General features: G+C 40.5%; 1 long non-coding RNA gene across 1 annotated transcript in view; it reads left to right on the top strand.

The window, feature by feature from the left end:
• The window catches only part of LOC142496391 (uncharacterized), a 49486-nt gene extending 43564 nt beyond the window's left edge, over positions 1–5922 (top strand). Inside the window, exon 4 of the long non-coding RNA XR_012801966.1 lies at positions 5793–5922. This is a non-coding gene — a long non-coding RNA (uncharacterized LOC142496391). The remainder of the gene's footprint in view (positions 1–5792) is intronic.
• Positions 5923–20774: the final 14852 nt, after the last annotated feature.

Raw genomic sequence — 20774 nt, 5'->3', positions numbered from 1 at the left:
CAGTACATACATGCTCAGGAGTTGTTTTTTTGGATCGGTATATACTTGTCATTATCCACTTCAGCCATTTTAATTCCCCCCTTTTAAATTATTGTACTGATTGATGTGTATATATATATATATATATATTTTTTTTTTCCAACCATTATCACCTACAGTACAGTAGCATACAGTGCTCCCACTGCAGCAAGGGATTCTGGGAAATGACATGCAATGTTTACTCGCTCATCCCACAACGTGGCGGTATCAAATATAGCGTTTTCCCAGTTATTATATCCCTGCAGGATGTAGGATAATCCCAGCCAAACCCACATACTTATTACATTCCCGTTATGTCACATGTATTATTTCCTGTGAAGGAAGCGCTATGTATATTCCCATTATGGTTACAAATTGGACGATACTGTATTTCCATTATGTCTCCTATTATTTTCCCATGATATCTCATAGAATACTGTCATCCAAAACCACATCATTATTGAATGATTGAAAATGATGCCTCCGTTTTATGTCAAGATTGTCTTGACACTTAGACCCCCAAGATTTCAATAGCGCCTCACTTAAAAGATGACATTATTTTTGATTCAAATGAACTTTTATGGTGCAGAAGCCGCATGGTGCCTGTGCCTACAGTGTATGTATTTGTCAGTGTGTCTCTATCTGCATTTCTGTCTCTTGCTGGCCGCCAGCCTGTGTGATGATGTCAGCCTGTCTGTGATGTAAGAGAGACATTGTGATATCATGACATACTGTAGGCAGGATGGCAGGTGTAAAGCTTCTAAAAGAGAGAGGGAGGGAGAGAGGGAGAGAGAGAGAAGGAGAGAGAGGGAGAAAGAGGGAGAGAGCAAGCAGCTCCTCCCTCCCATGCAAATGACTGGAGGCAGAGGAGTAGAGGGACAGAAGCCTGTGCTGCTTGTAATGGGACAGGATTTGGGGTGCTGTTTCATGCTCTATCTCCCTCCCTCCCACTGTCTCAGGTGCAGAAAGTTTTCAAGGGAGAGAGGAAAGGAAGGGGAAAATGGAAGCTGAGGAGAGCTGGTCCTGTCCCTCTTGTTGGTAAAGAGGGGGCATCCAGAAAGAGGTAAGGAGATAGTTTTATTTTAATTCAAGAAGGAGTGCCTGGTGGCGAAGCTGGTGTGCTCTGTCACACTACAGACCCCTCCCTGTGTGTGTGCGGGCGGGCGTGCGTGCGTGCGTGCGTGCTTGCGTGTCTGTGTCTGCAGGGGGTATCTGTCCCATCCATAGATATCAGGGGTACTGCGGCTGCTGCTGTTCAAACTTTAGCTTTAGGCCCGTTCCTTTGATGTTAATAAGCGTTTCTAGTACCATCTTTTTTGCTCTGTTCACCCACATCTTTACATTACCTCCTGTGTGTGTGTGTGTGTGTGTGTGTATGTGTATGTGTGTGTGCGTGTGTATAGCATGTGTTTGAAACACTATACTGTATCTGCATAGAAAAAAAGCCTTCTTTTAGTAATGTACAGTTCAAATACTGTATGAACATGACCCCATCTCATCTCATCCCCCTGACTCTGGATACAAAACATTCATGGATTCGTTTGCAACTTTTCATACAATTTGCTTGCACCATTTCAGAGAAATTAAATATTTAAAATGGAAATAAATTGGTAACTGCAGTAACAAACAACACTGTACATGCTAATAGTACATCCATGTAAGCAGTACATACATGCTCAGGAGTTGTTTTTTTGGATCGGTATATACTTGTCATTATCCACTTCAGCCATTTTAATTCCCCCCTTTTAAATTATTGTACTGATTGATGTGTATATATATATACAGCTAAACCCCGTTATAACGCGCCTCGCTATACCGCGAATCGGTTATAACGCGGTCTGAGCATGGCTCCCGAATTGAAAGCCTCCATTTTGCCGGCTTACCTGCATCTCAAATTTTCCATTTTGCCGCCTTACACACACTCTCTCTCCTCTTACAGCTGTGCTGTCCACGTGCTCATCATCATCTCTCTGCCCGTATCTCTCTCCTGCTGTCCACGTCATCTCTCTGCCCGTCGTGTGCCATCGGGTTTTTTTTTTTTTTCGAACATTCAATTCAATGCTTTATTGACTACCAGACACAGACACAAACACAATTAAACATTAATACATTTTGAACAAAACACATGCAGGGATTGAACTCGGGACCTTCTGATACCAATGCCTTGCTTCTTACCTCTACACCATAGGCTTGGTGTGACAAGACAGAACCTATAAATATATTTATCCTCTACAACACAAGGGACATGTCAATGTGAAATCTTAAGGCAATTTCTAGCTGTCTATGACATCACACAGTTCTGTGGTGTAGTGGAAGAACTCTTACCAACATATGCAAGGGTCCTGGGTTCAATTCCTGTATGAAATGGTATAATTAACTTTTTTAATAAATTATTATTTTAATTATGTTGTATAATTTATAAATATATAATTCTTTATTATTCTTTATTAAGTAATAATTATTCATTAATCAATAATGATGTATTAATAATAATTCATTATTAATCATTCTTTATGATTAATAATGTATTATTAATAAGTATGATTATTAATTATTATTAACAGTTAATTAACTAATTAATAATTATTACTAAATACTTAATAATAATTATTAATACTTACTTATTAATGAAACGTATTAATACTTACTAATTATTAATAATTAGTAAGTATTAATAATTGTTATTAATAATTAAGTATTAATAATTACTTAATAATTATTAGCACCCAATTAGTAATAATAATTATTAATACTTAATTATTAACAACAATTATTAATACTTACTAATTATTAATAGTTATTAAGTATTAATAAGTTTTATTAATAATTAAGTATTAATAATTATTATTACTAATTGGGTATTAATAATTATTAGGTATTAGTAATACTTATTAATTAGTCAAAATTATGAATTGTTAATGATAATTAATAATCATACTTATTAATCATAATATAATTAATAATAATAGTATTATTAATTAATAATTATTAAAAAATAATTATTAATAATACTTAATACTTAATTATTAATTAATTATTAATTAGTTAATTAACTGCTAATAATAATTAATCATCATACTTATTAATAATACATAATTAATCATAAAGAATGATTAATAATGAATTATTATTGATACATCATTATTGATTAATGAATAATTATTACTTAATAAAGAATAATAAAGAATTATATATTTATAAATTATACAACATAATTAAAATAATAATTAATTAAAAAAGTTAATTATACCATTTCATACAGGAATTGAACCCAGGACCCTGGCATATGTTGGTAAGAGTTCTTCCACTACACCACAGAACTGTGTGATGTCATAGACAGCTAGAAATTGCCTTAAGATTTCACATTGACATGTCCCTTGTGTTGTAGAGGATAAATATATTTATAGGTTCTGTCTTGTCACACCAAGCCTATGGTGTAGAGGTAAGAAGCAAGGCATTGGTATCAGAAGGTCCCGAGTTCAATCCCTGCATGTGTTTTGTACAAAATGTATTAATGTTTAATTGTGTCTGTGTCTGTGTCTGGTAGTCAATAAAGCATTGAATTGAATGTTTGAAAAAAACGATGGCAAGAGAGCAGAGAGATGAGCAGAGCAGAAAGATATGAGCACGTGGACAGCAGGAAGAGGAGAGCACTGGTAAGGCGGCAAAATGGAGGAGATTTAAATCTGTAATGAGGAAGCTCCAGAGCTGATGTCGGTGAAATTTTAACGCGACCCCGGTTGTAACGCGGTCTTTGGGTTGTGGACCCCAAGGACCGCGTTATAACGGGGTTTAGCTGTATATATATATAAAGCAGAAAGTAGCCGTGTTAGTCCAGTTGCGATAGTGCAGAATAAATGAGTTCTTCAGTATTAGGTGATACCTTTTTTATTGGACTAACAATTTATGTCATAGGACAAGCTTTCGAGAGTTCTCCTCTCTTCTTCAGGTCAAGCAATACTGATTTACACAGGAATCAATGCTAAAACAGTGTAGAGAAAAAAAAAAAAAAAAAACAGATATTTACTGTAGATAAGGTCGGGTGTTAAGTGTTTGAAGCCAAGGGACAGTGTCAAAGAAAGGTGGGGAAGGGATGCTGGGGGGATGGAGGGGGAGAGAAAGTGTGGATAAGAATAGAGGCAAGCAGGATAATTACAGACAATTTTGGTAGGGTGTGAGAAAACCCATGTCCACATTAAGTCCCTTGGTTTTGGTGTCAAAGAGTCTTATCATTCTGAGCTCAAATGTTTTCCGTTCTTGGGTGCTTTTAAACATTCCATTGAGGATTTTGATTTTTAAATCATTTATGGAATGATCTGGTTGTGAGAAGTGATGTCCCACAGGTGAGCAGTATCTTCCTTCTTCGTGATGGAGTATAGAGTGTCTGTGCATATTCATTCTTCCTTGTAATTTTTGGCTGGTTTCCCCAATGTAGCAACCTTGGTCACATTTGTTGCATTGAATCATATACACTGTATTCGTGGATGTGCAGCTGTATGATCCTTTAACATTGAATGTTCCATGGTTGTGACTGGCTGTGGGATCCTGGCAAATATGTTTGCAGAGTTTGCAGCGTGTGTTGCTGCACGGTTTTGTGCCGTTATTCATGTCTTTAAAATCGTTGTGAAGTTTCTCTCCCCCCCCATCCCCCCAGCATCCCTTCCCCACCTTTCTTTGACACTGTCCCTTGGCTTCAAACACTTAACACCCGACGTTATCTACAGTAAATATCTGTTTGTTTTTTTTTTTTTTTCTCTACACTGTTTTAGCATTGATTCCTGTGTAAATCAGTATTGCTTGACCTGAAGAAGAGAGGAGAACTCTCGAAAGCTTGTCCTATGACATAAATTGTTAGTCCAATAAAAAAGGTATCACCTAATACTGAAGAACTCATTTATTCTGCACTATATATATATATATATTTTTTTTTTTCAACCATTATCACCTACAGTACAGTAGCATACAGTGCTCCCACTGCAGCAAGGGATTCTGGGAAATGACATGCAATGTTTACTCGCTCATCCCACAACGTGGCGGTATCAAATATAGCGTTTTCCCAGTTATTATATCCCTGCAGGATGTAGGATAATCCCAGCCAAACCCACATACTTATTACATTCCCGTTATGTCACATGTATTATTTCCTGTGAAGGAAGCGCTATGTATATTCCCATTATGGTTACAAATTGGACGATACTGTATTTCCATTATGTCTCCTATTATTTTCCCATGATATCTCATAGAATACTGTCATCCAAAACCACATCATTATTGAATGATTGAAAATGATGCCTCCGTTTTATGTCAAGATTGTCTTGACACTTAGACCCCCAAGATTTCAATAGCGCCTCACTTAAAAGATGACATTATTTTTGATTCAAATGAACTTTTATGGTGCAGAAGCCGCATGGTGCCTGTGCCTACAGTGTATGTATTTGTCAGTGTGTCTCTATCTGCATTTCTGTCTCTTGCTGGCCGCCAGCCTGTGTGATGATGTCAGCCTGTCTGTGATGTAAGAGAGACATTGTGATATCATGACATACTGTAGGCAGGATGGCAGGTGTAAAGCTTCTAAAAGAGAGAGGAAGGGAGAGAGGGAGAGAGAGAGAAGGAGAGAGAGGGAGAAAGAGGGAGAGAGAGAGCAAGCAGCTCCTCCCTCCCATGCAAATGACTGGAGGCAGAGGAGTAGAGGGACAGAAGCCTGTGCTGCTTGTAATGGGACAGGATTTGGGGTGCTGTTTCATGCTCTATCTCCCTCCCTCCCACTGTCTCAGGTGCAGAAAGTTTTCAAAGGAGAGAGGAAAGGAAGGGGAAAATGGAAGCTGAGGAGAGCTGGTCCTGTCCCTCTTGTTGGTAAAGAGGGGGCATCCAGAAAGAGGTAAGGAGATAGTTTTATTTTAATTCAAGAAGGAGTGCCTGGTGGCGAAGCTGGTGTGCTCTGTCACACTACAGACCCCTCCCTGTGTGTGTGTGTGCGTGCGGGCGTGCGTGCGTGCGTGCTTGCGTGTCTGTGTCTGCAGGGGTTATCTGTCCCATCCATAGATATCAGGGGTACTGCGGCTGCTGCTGTTCAAACTTTAGCTTTAGGCCCATTCCTTTGATGTTAATAAGCGTTTCTAGTACCATCTTTTTTGCTCTGTTCACCCACATCTTTACATTACCTCCTGTGTGTGTGTGTGTGTGTGTGTGTATGTGTATGTGTGTGTGCGTGTGTATAGCATGTGTTTGAAACACTATACTGTATCTGCATAGAAAAAAAGCCTTCTTTTAGTAATGTACAGTTCAAATACTGTATGAACATGACCCCATCTCATCTCATCCCCCTGACTCTGGATACAAAACATTCATGGATTCGTTTGCAACTTTTCATACAATTTGCTTGCACCATTTCAGAGAAATTAAATATTTAAAATGGAAATAAATTGGTAACTGCAGTAACAAACAACACTGTACATGCTAATAGTACATCCATGTAAGCAGTACATACATGCTCAGGAGTTGTTTTTTTGGATCGGTATATACTTGTCATTATCCACTTCAGCCATTTTAATTCCCCCCTTTTAAATTATTGTACTGATTGATGTGTATATATATATATATATATATTTTTTTTCCAACCATTATCACCTACAGTACAGTAGCATACAGTGCTCCCACTGCAGCAAGGGATTCTGGGAAATGACATGCAATGTTTACTCGCTCATCCCACAACGTGGCGGTATCAAATATAGCGTTTTCCCAGTTATTATATCCCTGCAGGATGTAGGATAATCCCAGCCAAACCCACATACTTATTACATTCCCGTTATGTCACATGTATTATTTCCTGTGAAGGAAGCGCTATGTATATTCCCATTATGGTTACAAATTGGACGATACTGTATTTCCATTATGTCTCCTATTATTTTCCCATGATATCTCATAGAATACTGACATCCAAAACCACATCATTATTGAATGATTGAAAATGATGCCTCCGTTTTATGTCAAGATTGTCTTGACACTTAGACCCCCAAGATTTCAATAGCGCCTCACTTAAAAGATGACATTATTTTTGATTCAAATGAACTTTTATGGTGCAGAAGCCGCATGGTGCCTGTGCCTACAGTGTATGTATTTGTCAGTGTGTCTCTATCTGCATTTCTGTCTCTTGCTGGCCGCCAGCCTGTGTGATGATGTCAGCCTGTCTGTGATGTAAGAGAGACATTGTGATATCATGACATACTGTAGGCAGGATGGCAGGTGTAAAGCTTCTAAAAGAGAGAGGGAGGGAGAGAGGGAGAGAGAGAGAAGGAGAGAGAGGGAGAAAGAGGGAGAGAGAGAGCAAGCAGCTCCTCCCTCCCATGCAAATGACTGGAGGCAGAGGAGTAGAGGGACAGAAGCCTGTGCTGCTTGTAATGGGACAGGATTTGGGGTGCTGTTTCATGCTCTATCTCCCTCCCTCCCACTGTCTCAGGTGCAGAAAGTTTTCAAGGGAGAGAGGAAAGGAAGGGGAAAATGGAAGCTGAGGAGAGCTGGTCCTGTCCCTCTTGTTGGTAAAGAGGGGGCATCCAGAAAGAGGTAAGGAGATAGTTTTATTTTAATTCAAGAAGGAGTGCCTGGTGGCGAAGCTGGTGTGCTCTGTCACACTACAGACCCCTCCCTGTGTGTGTGCGTGCGTGCGTGCTTGCGTGTCTGTGTCTGCAGGGGGTATCTGTCCCATCCATAGATATCAGGGGTACTGCGGCTGCTGCTGTTCAAACTTTAGCTTTAGGCCCATTCCTTTGATGTTAATAAGCGTTTCTAGTACCATCTTTTTTGCTCTGTTCACCCACATCTTTACATTACCTCCTGTGTGTGTGTGTGTGTGTGTGTATGTGTATGTGTGTGTGCGTGTGTATAGCATGTGTTTGAAACACTATACTGTATCTGCATAGAAAAAAAGCCTTCTTTTAGTAATGTACAGTTCAAATACTGTATGAACATGACCCCATCTCATCTCATCCCCCTGACTCTGGATACAAAACATTCATGGATTCGTTTGCAACTTTTCATACAATTTGCTTGCACCATTTCAGAGAAATTAAATATTTAAAATGGAAATAAATTGGTAACTGCAGTAACAAACAACACTGTACATGCTAATAGTACATCCATGTAAGCAGTACATACATGCTCAGGAGTTGTTTTTTTGGATCGGTATATACTTGTCATTATCCACTTCAGCCATTTTAATTCCCCCCTTTTAAATTATTGTACTGATTGATGTGTATATATATATATATATATATATATATATATATTTTTTCCAACCATTATCACCTACAGTACAGTAGCATACAGTGCTCCCACTGCAGCAAGGGATTCTGGGAAATGACATGCAATGTTTACTCGCTCATCCCACAACGTGGCGGTATCAAATATAGCGTTTTCCCAGTTATTATATCCCTGCAGGATGTAGGATAATCCCAGCCAAACCCACATACTTATTACATTCCCGTTATGTCACATGTATTATTTCCTGTGAAGGAAGCGCTATGTATATTCCCATTATGGTTACAAATTGGACGATACTGTATTTCCATTATGTCTCCTATTATTTTCCCATGATATCTCATAGAATACTGACATCCAAAACCACATCATTATTGAATGATTGAAAATGATGCCTCCGTTTTATGTCAAGATTGTCTTGACACTTAGACCCCCAAGATTTCAATAGCGCCTCACTTAAAAGATGACATTATTTTTGATTCAAATGAACTTTTATGGTGCAGAAGCCGCATGGTGCCTGTGCCTACAGTGTATGTATTTGTCAGTGTGTCTCTATCTGCATTTCTGTCTCTTGCTGGCCGCCAGCCTGTGTGATGATGTCAGCCTGTCTGTGATGTAAGAGAGACATTGTGATATCATGACATACTGTAGGCAGGATGGCAGGTGTAAAGCTTCTAAAAGAGAGAGGGAGGGAGAGAGGGAGAGAGAGAGAAGGAGAGAGAGGGAGAAAGAGGGAGAGAGAGAGCAAGCAGCTCCTCCCTCCCATGCAAATGACTGGAGGCAGAGGAGTAGAGGGACAGAAGCCTGTGCTGCTTGTAATGGGACAGGATTTGGGGTGCTGTTTCATGCTCTATCTCCCTCCCTCCCACTGTCTCAGGTGCAGAAAGTTTTCAAGGGAGAGAGGAAAGGAAGGGGAAAATGGAAGCTGAGGAGAGCTGGTCCTGTCCCTCTTGTTGGTAAAGAGGGGGCATCCAGAAAGAGGTAAGGAGATAGTTTTATTTTAATTCAAGAAGGAGTGCCTGGTGGCGAAGCTGGTGTGCTCTGTCACACTACAGACCCCTCCCTGTGTGTGTGCGTGCGTGCGTGCTTGCGTGTCTGTGTCTGCAGGGGGTATCTGTCCCATCCATAGATATCAGGGGTACTGCGGCTGCTGCTGTTCAAACTTTAGCTTTAGGCCCATTCCTTTGATGTTAATAAGCGTTTCTAGTACCATCTTTTTTGCTCTGTTCACCCACATCTTTACATTACCTCCTGTGTGTGTGTGTGTGTGTGTGTGTGTATGTGTATGTGTGTGTGCGTGTGTATAGCATGTGTTTGAAACACTATACTGTATCTGCATAGAAAAAAAGCCTTCTTTTAGTAATGTACAGTTCAAATACTGTATGAACATGACCCCATCTCATCTCATCCCCCTGACTCTGGATACAAAACATTCATGGATTCGTTTGCAACTTTTCATACAATTTGCTTGCACCATTTCAGAGAAATTAAATATTTAAAATGGAAATAAATTGGTAACTGCAGTAACAAACAACACTGTACATGCTAATAGTACATCCATGTAAGCAGTACATACATGCTCAGGAGTTGTTTTTTTGGATCGGTATATACTTGTCATTATCCACCTCAGCCATTTTAATTCCCCCCTTTTAAATTATTGTACTGATTGATGTGTATATATATATATATATATATATATATATATATATATATATATATATATATATATATATATATATATTTTCCAACCATTATCACCTACAGTACAGTAGCATACAGTGCTCCCACTGCAGCAAGGGATTCTGGGAAATGACATGCAATGTTTACTCGCTCATCCCACAACGTGGCGGTATCAAATATAGCGTTTTCCCAGTTATTATATCCCTGCAGGATGTAGGATAATCCCAGCCAAACCCACATACTTATTACATTCCCGTTATGTCACATGTATTATTTCCTGTGAAGGAAGCGCTATGTATATTCCCATTATGGTTACAAATTGGACGATACTGTATTTCCATTATGTCTCCTATTATTTTCCCATGATATCTCATAGAATACTGACATCCAAAACCACATCATTATTGAATGATTGAAAATGATGCCTCCGTTTTATGTCAAGATTGTCTTGACACTTAGACCCCCAAGATTTCAATAGCGCCTCACTTAAAAGATGACATTATTTTTGATTCAAATGAACTTTTATGGTGCAGAAGCCGCATGGTGCCTGTGCCTACAGTGTATGTATTTGTCAGTGTGTCTCTATCTGCATTTCTGTCTCTTGCTGGCCGCCAGCCTGTGTGATGATGTCAGCCTGTCTGTGATGTAAGAGAGACATTGTGATATCATGACATACTGTAGGCAGGATGGCAGGTGTAAAGCTTCTAAAAGAGAGAGGGAGGGAGAGAGGGAGAGAGAGAGAAGGAGAGAGAGGGAGAAAGAGGGAGAGAGAGAGCAAGCAGCTCCTCCCTCCCATGCAAATGACTGGAGGCAGAGGAGTAGAGGGACAGAAGCCTGTGCTGCTTGTAATGGGACAGGATTTGGGGTGCTGTTTCATGCTCTATCTCCCTCCCTCCCACTGTCTCAGGTGCAGAAAGTTTTCAAGGGAGAGAGGAAAGGAAGGGGAAAATGGAAGCTGAGGAGAGCTGGTCCTGTCCCTCTTGTTGGTAAAGAGGGGGCATCCAGAAAGAGGTAAGGAGATAGTTTTATTTTAATTCAAGAAGGAGTGCCTGGTGGCGAAGCTGGTGTGCTCTGTCACACTACAGACCCCTCCCTGTGTGTGTGCGTGCGTGCGTGCTTGCGTGTCTGTGTCTGCAGGGGGTATCCGTCCCATCCATAGATATCAGGGGTACTGCGGCTGCTGCTGTTCAAACTTTAGCTTTAGGCCCATTCCTTTGATGTTAATAAGCGTTTCTAGTACCATCTTTTTTGCTCTGTTCACCCACATCTTTACATTACCTCCTGTGTGTGTGTGTGTGTGTGTGTGTGTGTATGTGTATGTGTGTGTGCGTGTGTATAGCATGTGTTTGAAACACTATACTGTATCTGCATAGAAAAAAAGCCTTCTTTTAGTAATGTACAGTTCAAATACTGTATGAACATGACCCCATCTCATCTCATCCCCCTGACTCTGGATACAAAACATTCATGGATTCGTTTGCAACTTTTCATACAATTTGCTTGCACCATTTCAGAGAAATTAAATATTTAAAATGGAAATAAATTGGTAACTGCAGTAACAAACAACACTGTACATGCTAATAGTACATCCATGTAAGCAGTACATACATGCTCAGGAGTTGTTTTTTTGGATCGGTATATACTTGTCATTATCCACTTCAGCCATTTTAATTCCCCCCTTTTAAATTATTGTACTGATTGATGTGTATATATATATATATATATATATATATATATATATTTTTTTTTTCCAACCATTATCACCTACAGTACAGTAGCATACAGTGCTCCCACTGCAGCAAGGGATTCTGGGAAATGACATGCAATGTTTACTCGCTCATCCCACAACGTGGCGGTATCAAATATAGCGTTTTCCCAGTTATTATATCCCTGCAGGATGTAGGATAATCCCAGCCAAACCCACATACTTATTACATTCCCGTTATGTCACATGTATTATTTCCTGTGAAGGAAGCGCTATGTATATTCCCATTATGGTTACAAATTGGACGATACTGTATTTCTATTATGTCTCCTATTATTTTCCCATGATATCTCATAGAATACTGACATCCAAAACCACATCATTATTGAATGATTGAAAATGATGCCTCCGTTTTATGTCAAGATTGTCTTGACACTTAGACCCCCAAGATTTCAATAGCGCCTCACTTAAAAGATGACATTATTTTTGATTCAAATGAACTTTTATGGTGCAGAAGCCGCATGGTGCCTGTGCCTACAGTGTATGTATTTGTCAGTGTGTCTCTATCTGCATTTCTGTCTCTTGCTGGCCGCCAGCCTGTGTGATGATGTCAGCCTGTCTGTGATGTAAGAGAGACATTGTGATATCATGACATACTGTAGGCAGGATGGCAGGTGTAAAGCTTCTAAAAGAGAGAGGGAGGGAGAGAGGGAGAGAGAGAAAAGGAGAGAGAGGGAGAAAGAGGGAGAGAGAGAGCAAGCAGCTCCTCCCTCCCATGCAAATGACTGGAGGCAGAGGAGTAGAGGGACAGAAGCCTGTGCTGCTTGTAATGGGACAGGATTTGGGGTGCTGTTTCATGCTCTATCTCCCTCCCTCCCACTGTCTCAGGTGCAGAAAGTTTTCAAGGGAGAGAGGAAAGGAAGGGGAAAATGGAAGCTGAGGAGAGCTGGTCCTGTCCCTCTTGTTGGTAAAGAGGGGGCATCCAGAAAGAGTTAAGGAGATAGTTTTATTTTAATTCAAGAAGGAGTGCCTGGTGGCGAAGCTGGTGTGCTCTGACACACTACAGACCCCTCCCTGTGTGTGTGCGTGCGGGCGTGCGTGCGTGCGTGTCTGTGTCTGCAGGGGGTATCTGTCCCATCCATAGATATCAGGGGTACTGCGGCTGCTGCTGTTCAAACTTTAGCTTTAGGCCCATTCCTTTGATGTTAATAAGCGTTTCTAGTACCATCTTTTTTGCTCTGTTCACCCACATCTTTACATTACCTCCTGTGTGTGTGTGTGTGTGTGTGTGTGTATGTGTATGTGTGTGTGCGTGTGTATAGCATGTGTTTGAAACACTATACTGTATCTGCATAGAAAAAAAGCCTTCTTTTAGTAATGTACAGTTCAAATACTGTATGAACATGACCCCATCTCATCTCATCCCCCTGACTCTGGATACAAAACATTCATGGATTCGTTTGCAACTTTTCATACAATTTGCTTGCACCATTTCAGAGAAATTAAATATTTAAAATGGAAATAAATTGGTAACTGCAGTAACAAACAACACTGTACATGCTAATAGTACATCCATGTAAGCAGTACATACATGCTCAGGAGTTGTTTTTTTGGATCGGTATATACTTGTCATTATCCACTTCAGCCATTTTAATTCCCCCCTTTTAAATTATTGTACTGATTGATGTGTATATATATATATATATATATATATATATATATATATATATATATATATATATATATATTTTTTTTTCCAACCATTATCACCTACAGTACAGTAGCATACAGTGCTCCCACTGCAGCAAGGGATTCTGGGAAATGACATGCAATGTTTACTCGCTCATCCCACAACGTGGCGGTATCAAATATAGCGTTTTCCCAGTTATTATATCCCTGCAGGATGTAGGATAATCCCAGCCAAACCCACATACTTATTACATTCCCGTTATGTCACATGTATTATTTCCTGTGAAGGAAGCGCTATGTATATTCCCATTATGGTTACAAATTGGACGATACTGTATTTCCATTATGTCTCCTATTATTTTCCCATGATATCTCATAGAATACTGACATCCAAAACCACATCATTATTGAATGATTGAAAATGATGCCTCCGTTTTATGTCAAGATTGTCTTGACACTTAGACCCCCAAGATTTCAATAGCGCCTCACTTAAAAGATGACATTATTTTTGATTCAAATGAACTTTTATGGTGCAGAAGCCGCATGGTGCCTGTGCCTACAGTGTATGTATTTGTCAGTGTGTCTCTATCTGCATTTCTGTCTCTTGCTGGCCGCCAGCCTGTGTGATGATGTCAGCCTGTCTGTGATGTAAGAGAGACATTGTGATATCATGACATACTGTAGGCAGGATGGCAGGTGTAAAGCTTCTAAAAGAGAGAGGGAGGGAGAGAGGGAGAGAGAGAGAAGGAGAGAGAGGGAGAAAGAGGGAGAGAGAGAGCAAGCAGCTCCTCCCTCCCATGCAAATGACTGGAGGCAGAGGAGTAGAGGGACAGAAGCCTGTGCTGCTTGTAATGGGACAGGATTTGGGGTGCTGTTTCATGCTCTATCTCCCTCCCTCCCACTGTCTCAGGTGCAGAAAGTTTTCAAGGGAGAGAGGAAAGGAAGGGGAAAATGGAAGCTGAGGAGAGCTGGTCCTGTCCCTCTTGTTGGTAAAGAGGGGGCATCCAGAAAGAGGTAAGGAGATAGTTTTATTTTAATTCAAGAAGGAGTGCCTGGTGGCGAAGCTGGTGTGCTCTGTCACACTACAGACCCCTCCCTGTGTGTGTGCGTGCGTGCGTGCTTGCGTGTCTGTGTCTGCAGGGGGTATCTGTCCCATCCATAGATATCAGGGGTACTGCGGCTGCTGCTGTTCAAACTTTAGCTTTAGGCCCATTCCTTTGATGTTAATAAGCGTTTCTAGTACCATCTTTTTTGCTCTGTTCACCCACATCTTTACATTACCTCCTGTGTGTGTGTGTGTGTGTGTGTGTGTATGTGTATGTGTGTGTGCGTGTGTATAGCATGTGTTTGAAACACTATACTGTATCTGCATAGAAAAAAAGCCTTCTTTTAGTAATGTACAGTTCAAATACTGTATGAACATGACCCCATCTCATCTCATCCCCCTGACTCTGGATACAAAACATTCATGGATTCGTTTGCAACTTTTCATACAATTTGCTTGCACCATTTCAGAGAAATTAAATATTTAAAATGGAAATAAATTGGTAACTGCAGTAACAAACAACACTGTACATGCTAATAGTACATCCATGTAAGCAGTACATACATGCTCAGGAGTTGTTTTTTTGGATCGGTATATACTTGTCATTATCCACTTCAGCCATTTTAATTCCCCCCTTTTAAATTATTGTACTGATTGATGTGTATATATATATATATATATATATATATATATATATATATATATATATTTTTTTTTTTTTCCAACCATTATCACCTACAGTACAGTAGCATACAGTGCTCCCACTGCAGCAAGGGATTCTGGGAAATGACATGCAATGTTTACTCGCTCATCCCACAACGTGGCGGTATCAAATATAGCGTTTTCCCAGTTATTATATCCCTGCAGGATGTAGGATAATCCCAGCCAAACCCACATACTTATTACATTCCCGTTATGTCACATGTATTATTTCCTGTGAAGGAAGCGCTATGTATATTCCCATTATGGTTACAAATTGGACGATACTGTATTTCCATTATGTCTCCTATTATTTTCCCATGATATCTCATAGAATACTGACATCCAAAACCACATCATTATTGAATGATTGAAAATGATGCCTCCGTTTTATGTCAAGATTGTCTTGACACTTAGACCCCCAAGATTTCAATAGCGCCTCACTTAAAAGATGACATTATTTTTGATTCAAATGAACTTTTATGGTGCAGAAGCCGCATGGTGCCTGTGCCTACAGTGTATGTATTTGTCAGTGTGTCTCTATCTGCATTTCTGTCTCTTGCTGGCCGCCAGCCTGTGTGATGATGTCAGCCTGTCTGTGATGTAAGAGAGACATTGTGATATCATGACATACTGTAGGCAGGATGGCAGGTGTAAAGCTTCTAAAAGAGAGAGGGAGGGAGAGAGGGAGAGAGAGAGAAGGAGAGAGAGGGAGAAAGAGGGAGAGAGAGAGCAAGCAGCTCCTCCCTCCCATGCAAATGACTGGAGGCAGAGGAGTAGAGGGACAGAAGCCTGTGCTGCTTGTAATGGGACAGGATTTGGGGTGCTGTTTCATGCTCTATCTCCCTCCCACTGTCTCAGGTGCAGAAAGTTTTCAAGGGAGAGAGGAAAGGAAGGGGAAAATGGAAGCTGAGGAGAGCTGGTCCTGTCCCTCTTGTTGGTAAAGAGGGGGCATCCAGAAAGAGGTAAGGAGATAGTTTTATTTTAATTCAAGAAGGAGTGCCTGGTGGCGAAGCTGGTGTGCTCTGTCACACTACAGACCCCTCCCTGTGTGTGTGCGTGCGTGCGTGCTTGCGTGTCTGTGTCTGCAGGGGGTATCTGTCCCATCCATAGATATCAGGGGTACTGCGGCTGCTGCTGTTCAAACTTTAGCTTTAGGCCCATTCCTTTGATGTTAATAAGCGTTTCTAGTACCATCTTTTTTGCTCTGTTCACCCACATCTTTACATTACCTCCTGTGTGTGTGTGTGTGTGTGTGTGTGTATGTGTATGTGTGTGTGCGTGTGTATAGCATGTGTTTGAAACACTATACTGTATCTGCATAGAAAAAAAGCCTTCTTTTAGTAATGTACAGTTCAAATACTGTATGAACATGACCCCATCTCATCTCATCCCCCTGACTCTGGATACAAAACATTCATGGATTCGTTTGCAACTTTTCATACAATTTGCTTGCACCATTTCAGAGAAATTAAATATTTAAAATGGAAATAAATTGGTAACTGCAGTAACAAACAACACTGTACATGCTAATAGTACATCCATGTAAGCAGTACATACATGCTCAGGAGTTGTTTTTTTGGATCGGTATATACTTGTCATTATCCACTTCAGCCATTTTAATTCCCCCCTTTTAAATTATTGTACTGATTGATGTGTATATATATATATATATATATTTTTTTTTTCCAACCATTATCACCTACAGTACAGTAGCATACAGTGCTCCCACTGCAGCAAGGGATTCTGGGAAATGACATGCAATGTTTACTCGCTCATCCCACAACGTGGCGGTATCAAATATAGCGTTTTCCCAGTTATTATATCCCTGCAGGATGTAGGATAATCCCAGCCAAACCCACATACTTATTACATTCCCGTTATGTCACATGTATTATTTCCTGTGAAGGAAGCGCTATGTATATTCCCATTATGGTTACAAATTGGACGATACTGTATTTCCATTATGTCTCCTATTATTTTCCCATGATATCTCATAGAATACTGACATCCAAAACCACATCATTATTGAATGATTGAAAATGATGCCTCCGTTTTATGTCAAGATTGTCTTGACACTTAGACCCCCAAGATTTCAATAGCGCCTCACTTAAAAGATGACATTATTTTTGATTCAAATGAACTTTTATGGTGCAGAAGCCGCATGGTGCCTGTGCCTACAGTGTATGTATTTGTCAGTGTGTCTCTATCTGCATTTCTGTCTCTTGCTGGCCGCCAGCCTGTGTGATGATGTCAGCCTGTCTGTGATGTAAGAGAGACATTGTGATATCATGACATACTGTAGGCAGGATGGCAGGTGTAAAGCTTCTAAAAGAGAGAGGGAGGGAGAGAGGGAGAGAGAGAGAAGGAGAGAGAGGGAGAAAGAGGGAGAGAGAGAGCAAGCAGCTCCTCCCTCCCATGCAAATGACTGGAGGCAGAGGAGTAGAGGGACAGAAGCCTGTGCTGCTTGTAATGGGACAGGATTTGGGGTGCTGTTTCATGCTCTATCTCCCTCCCTCCCACTGTCTCAGGTGCAGAAAGTTTTCAAGGGAGAGAGGAAAGGAAGGGGAAAATGGAAGCTGAGGAGAGCTGGTCCTGTCCCTCTTGTTGGTAAAGAGGGGGCATCCAGAAAGAGGTAAGGAGATAGTTTTATTTTAATTCAAGAAGGAGTGCCTGGTGGCGAAGCTGGTGTGCTCTGTCACACTACAGACCCCTCCCTGTGTGTGTGCGTGCGTGCGTGCTTGCGTGTCTGTGTCTGCAGGGGGTATCTGTCCCATCCATAGATATCAGGGGTACTGCGGCTGCTGCTGTTCAAACTTTAGCTTTAGGCCCATTCCTTTGATGTTAATAAGCGTTTCTAGTACCATCTTTTTTGCTCTGTTCACCCACATCTTTACATTACCTCCTGTGTGTGTGTGTGTGTGTGTGTGTGTATGTGTATGTGTGTGTGCGTGTGTATAGCATGTGTTTGAAACACTATACTGTATCTGCATAGAAAAAAAGCCTTCTTTTAGTAATGTACAGTTCAAATACTGTATGAACATGACCCCATCTCATCTCATCCCCCTGACTCTGGATACAAAACATTCATGGATTCGTTTGCAACTTTTCATACAATTTGCTTGCACCATTTCAGAGAAATTAAATATTTAAAATGGAAATAAATTGGTAACTGCAGTAACAAACAACACTGTACATGCTAATAGTACATCCATGTAAGCAGTACATACATGCTCAGGAGTTGTTTTTTTGGATCGGTATATACTTGTCATTATCCACTTCAGCCATTTTAATTCCCCCCTTTTAAATTATTGTACTGATTGATGTGTATATATATATATATATATATATATATATATATATATATATATTTTTTTTTTTCCAACCATTATCACCTACAGTACAGTAGCATACAGTGCTCCCACTGCAGCAAGGGATTCTGGGAAATGACATGCAATGTTTACTCGCTCATCCCACAACGTGGCGGTATCAAATATAGCGTTTTCCCAGTTATTATATCCCTGCAGGATGTAGGATAATCCCAGCCAAACCCACATACTTATTACATTCCCGTTATGTCACATGTATTATTTCCTGTGAAGGAAGCGCTATGTATATTCCCATTATGGTTACAAATTGGACGATACTGTATTTCCATTATGTCTCCTATTATTTTCCCATGATATCTCATAGAATACTGACATCCAAAACCACATCATTATTGAATGATTGAAAATGATGCCTCCGTTTTATGTCAAGATTGTCTTGACACTTAGACCCCCAAGATTTCAATAGCGCCTCACTTAAAAGATGACATTATTTTTGATTCAAATGAACTTTTATGGTGCAGAAGCCGCATGGTGCCTGTGCCTACAGTGTATGTATTTGTCAGTGTGTCTCTATCTGCATTTCTGTCTCTTGCTGGCCGCCAGCCTGTGTGATGATGTCAGCCTGTCTGTGATGTAAGAGAGACATTGTGATATCATGACATACTGTAGGCAGGATGGCAGGTGTAAAGCTTCTAAAAGAGAGAGGGAGGGAGAGAGGGAGAGAGAGAGAAGGAGAGAGAGGGAGAAAGAGGGAGAGAGAGAGCAAGCAGCTCCTCCCTCCCATGCAAATGACTGGAGGCAGAGGAGTAGAGGGACAGAAGCCTGTGCTGCTTGTAATGGGACAGGATTTGGGGTGCTGTTTCATGCTCTATCTCCCTCCCACTGTCTCAGGTGCAGAAAGTTTTCAAGGGAGAGAGGAAAGGAAGGGGAAAATGGAAGCTGAGGAGAGCTGGTCCTGTCCCTCTTGTTGGTAAAGAGGGGGCATCCAGAAAGAGGTAAGGAGATAGTTTTATTTTAATTCAAGAAGGAGTGCCTGGTGGCGAAGCTGGTGTGCTCTGTCACACTACAGACCCCTCCCTGTGTGTGTGCGTGCGTGCGTGCTTGCGTGTCTGTGTCTGCAGGGGGTATCTGTCCCATCCATAGATATCAGGGGTACTGCGGCTGCTGCTGTTCAAACTTTAGCTTTAGGCCCATTCCTTTGATGTTAATAAGCGTTTCTAGTACCATCTTTTTTGCTCTGTTCACCCACATCTTTACATTACCTCCTGTGTGTGTGTGTGTGTGTGTGTGTGTATGTGTATGTGTGTGTGCGTGTGTATAGCATGTGTTTGAAACACTATACTGTATCTGCATAGAAAAAAAGCCTTCTTTTAGTAATGTACAGTTCAAATACTGTATGAACATGACCCCATCTCATCTCATCCCCCTGACTCTGGATACAAAACATTCATGGATTCGTTTGCAACTTTTCATACAATTTGCTTGCACCATTTCAGAGAAATTAAATATTTAAAATGGAAATAAATTGGTAACTGCAGTAACAAACAACACTGTACATGCTAATAGTACATCCATGTAAGCAGTACATACATGCTCAGGAGTTGTTTTTTTGGATCGGTATATACTTGTCATTATCCACTTCAGCCATTTTAATTCCCCCCTTTTAAATTATTGTACTGATTGATGTGTATATATATATATATATATATATTTTTTTTCCAACCATTATCACCTACAGTACAGTAGCATACAGTGCTCCCACTTCAGCAAGGGATTCTGGGAAATGACATGCAATGTTTACTCGCTCATCCCACAACGTGGCGGTATCAAATATAGCGTTTTCCCAGTTATTATATCCCTGCAGGATGTAGGATAATCCCAGCCAAACCCACATACTTATTACATTCCCGTTATGTCACATGTATTATTTCCTGTGAAGGAAGCGCTATGTATATTCCCATTATGGTTACAAATTGGACGATACTGTATTTCCATTATGTCTCCTATTATTTTCCCATGATATCTCATAGAATACTGACATCCAAAACCACATCATTATTGAATGATTGAAAATGATGCCTCCGTTTTATGTCAAGATTGTCTTGACACTTAGACCCCCAAGATTTCAATAGCGCCTCACTTAAAAGATGACATTATTTTTGATTCAAATGAACTTTTATGGTGCAGAAGCCGCATGGTGCCTGTGCCTACAGTGTATGTATTTGTCAGTGTGTCTCTATCTGCATTTCTGTCTCTTGCTGGCCGCCAGCCTGTGTGATGATGTCAGCCTGTCTGTGATGTAAGAGAGACATTGTGATATCATGACATACTGTAGGCAGGATGGCAGGTGTAAAGC

Source organism: Ascaphus truei, chromosome 6, assembly GCF_040206685.1.
Source record: "Ascaphus truei isolate aAscTru1 chromosome 6, aAscTru1.hap1, whole genome shotgun sequence".
Classification (NCBI taxonomy): Eukaryota; Metazoa; Chordata; class Amphibia; order Anura; family Ascaphidae; genus Ascaphus; species Ascaphus truei.
Note: the sequence above shows the minus strand (reverse complement) of the source record. Positions and strands in the feature narration are given on the sequence as shown.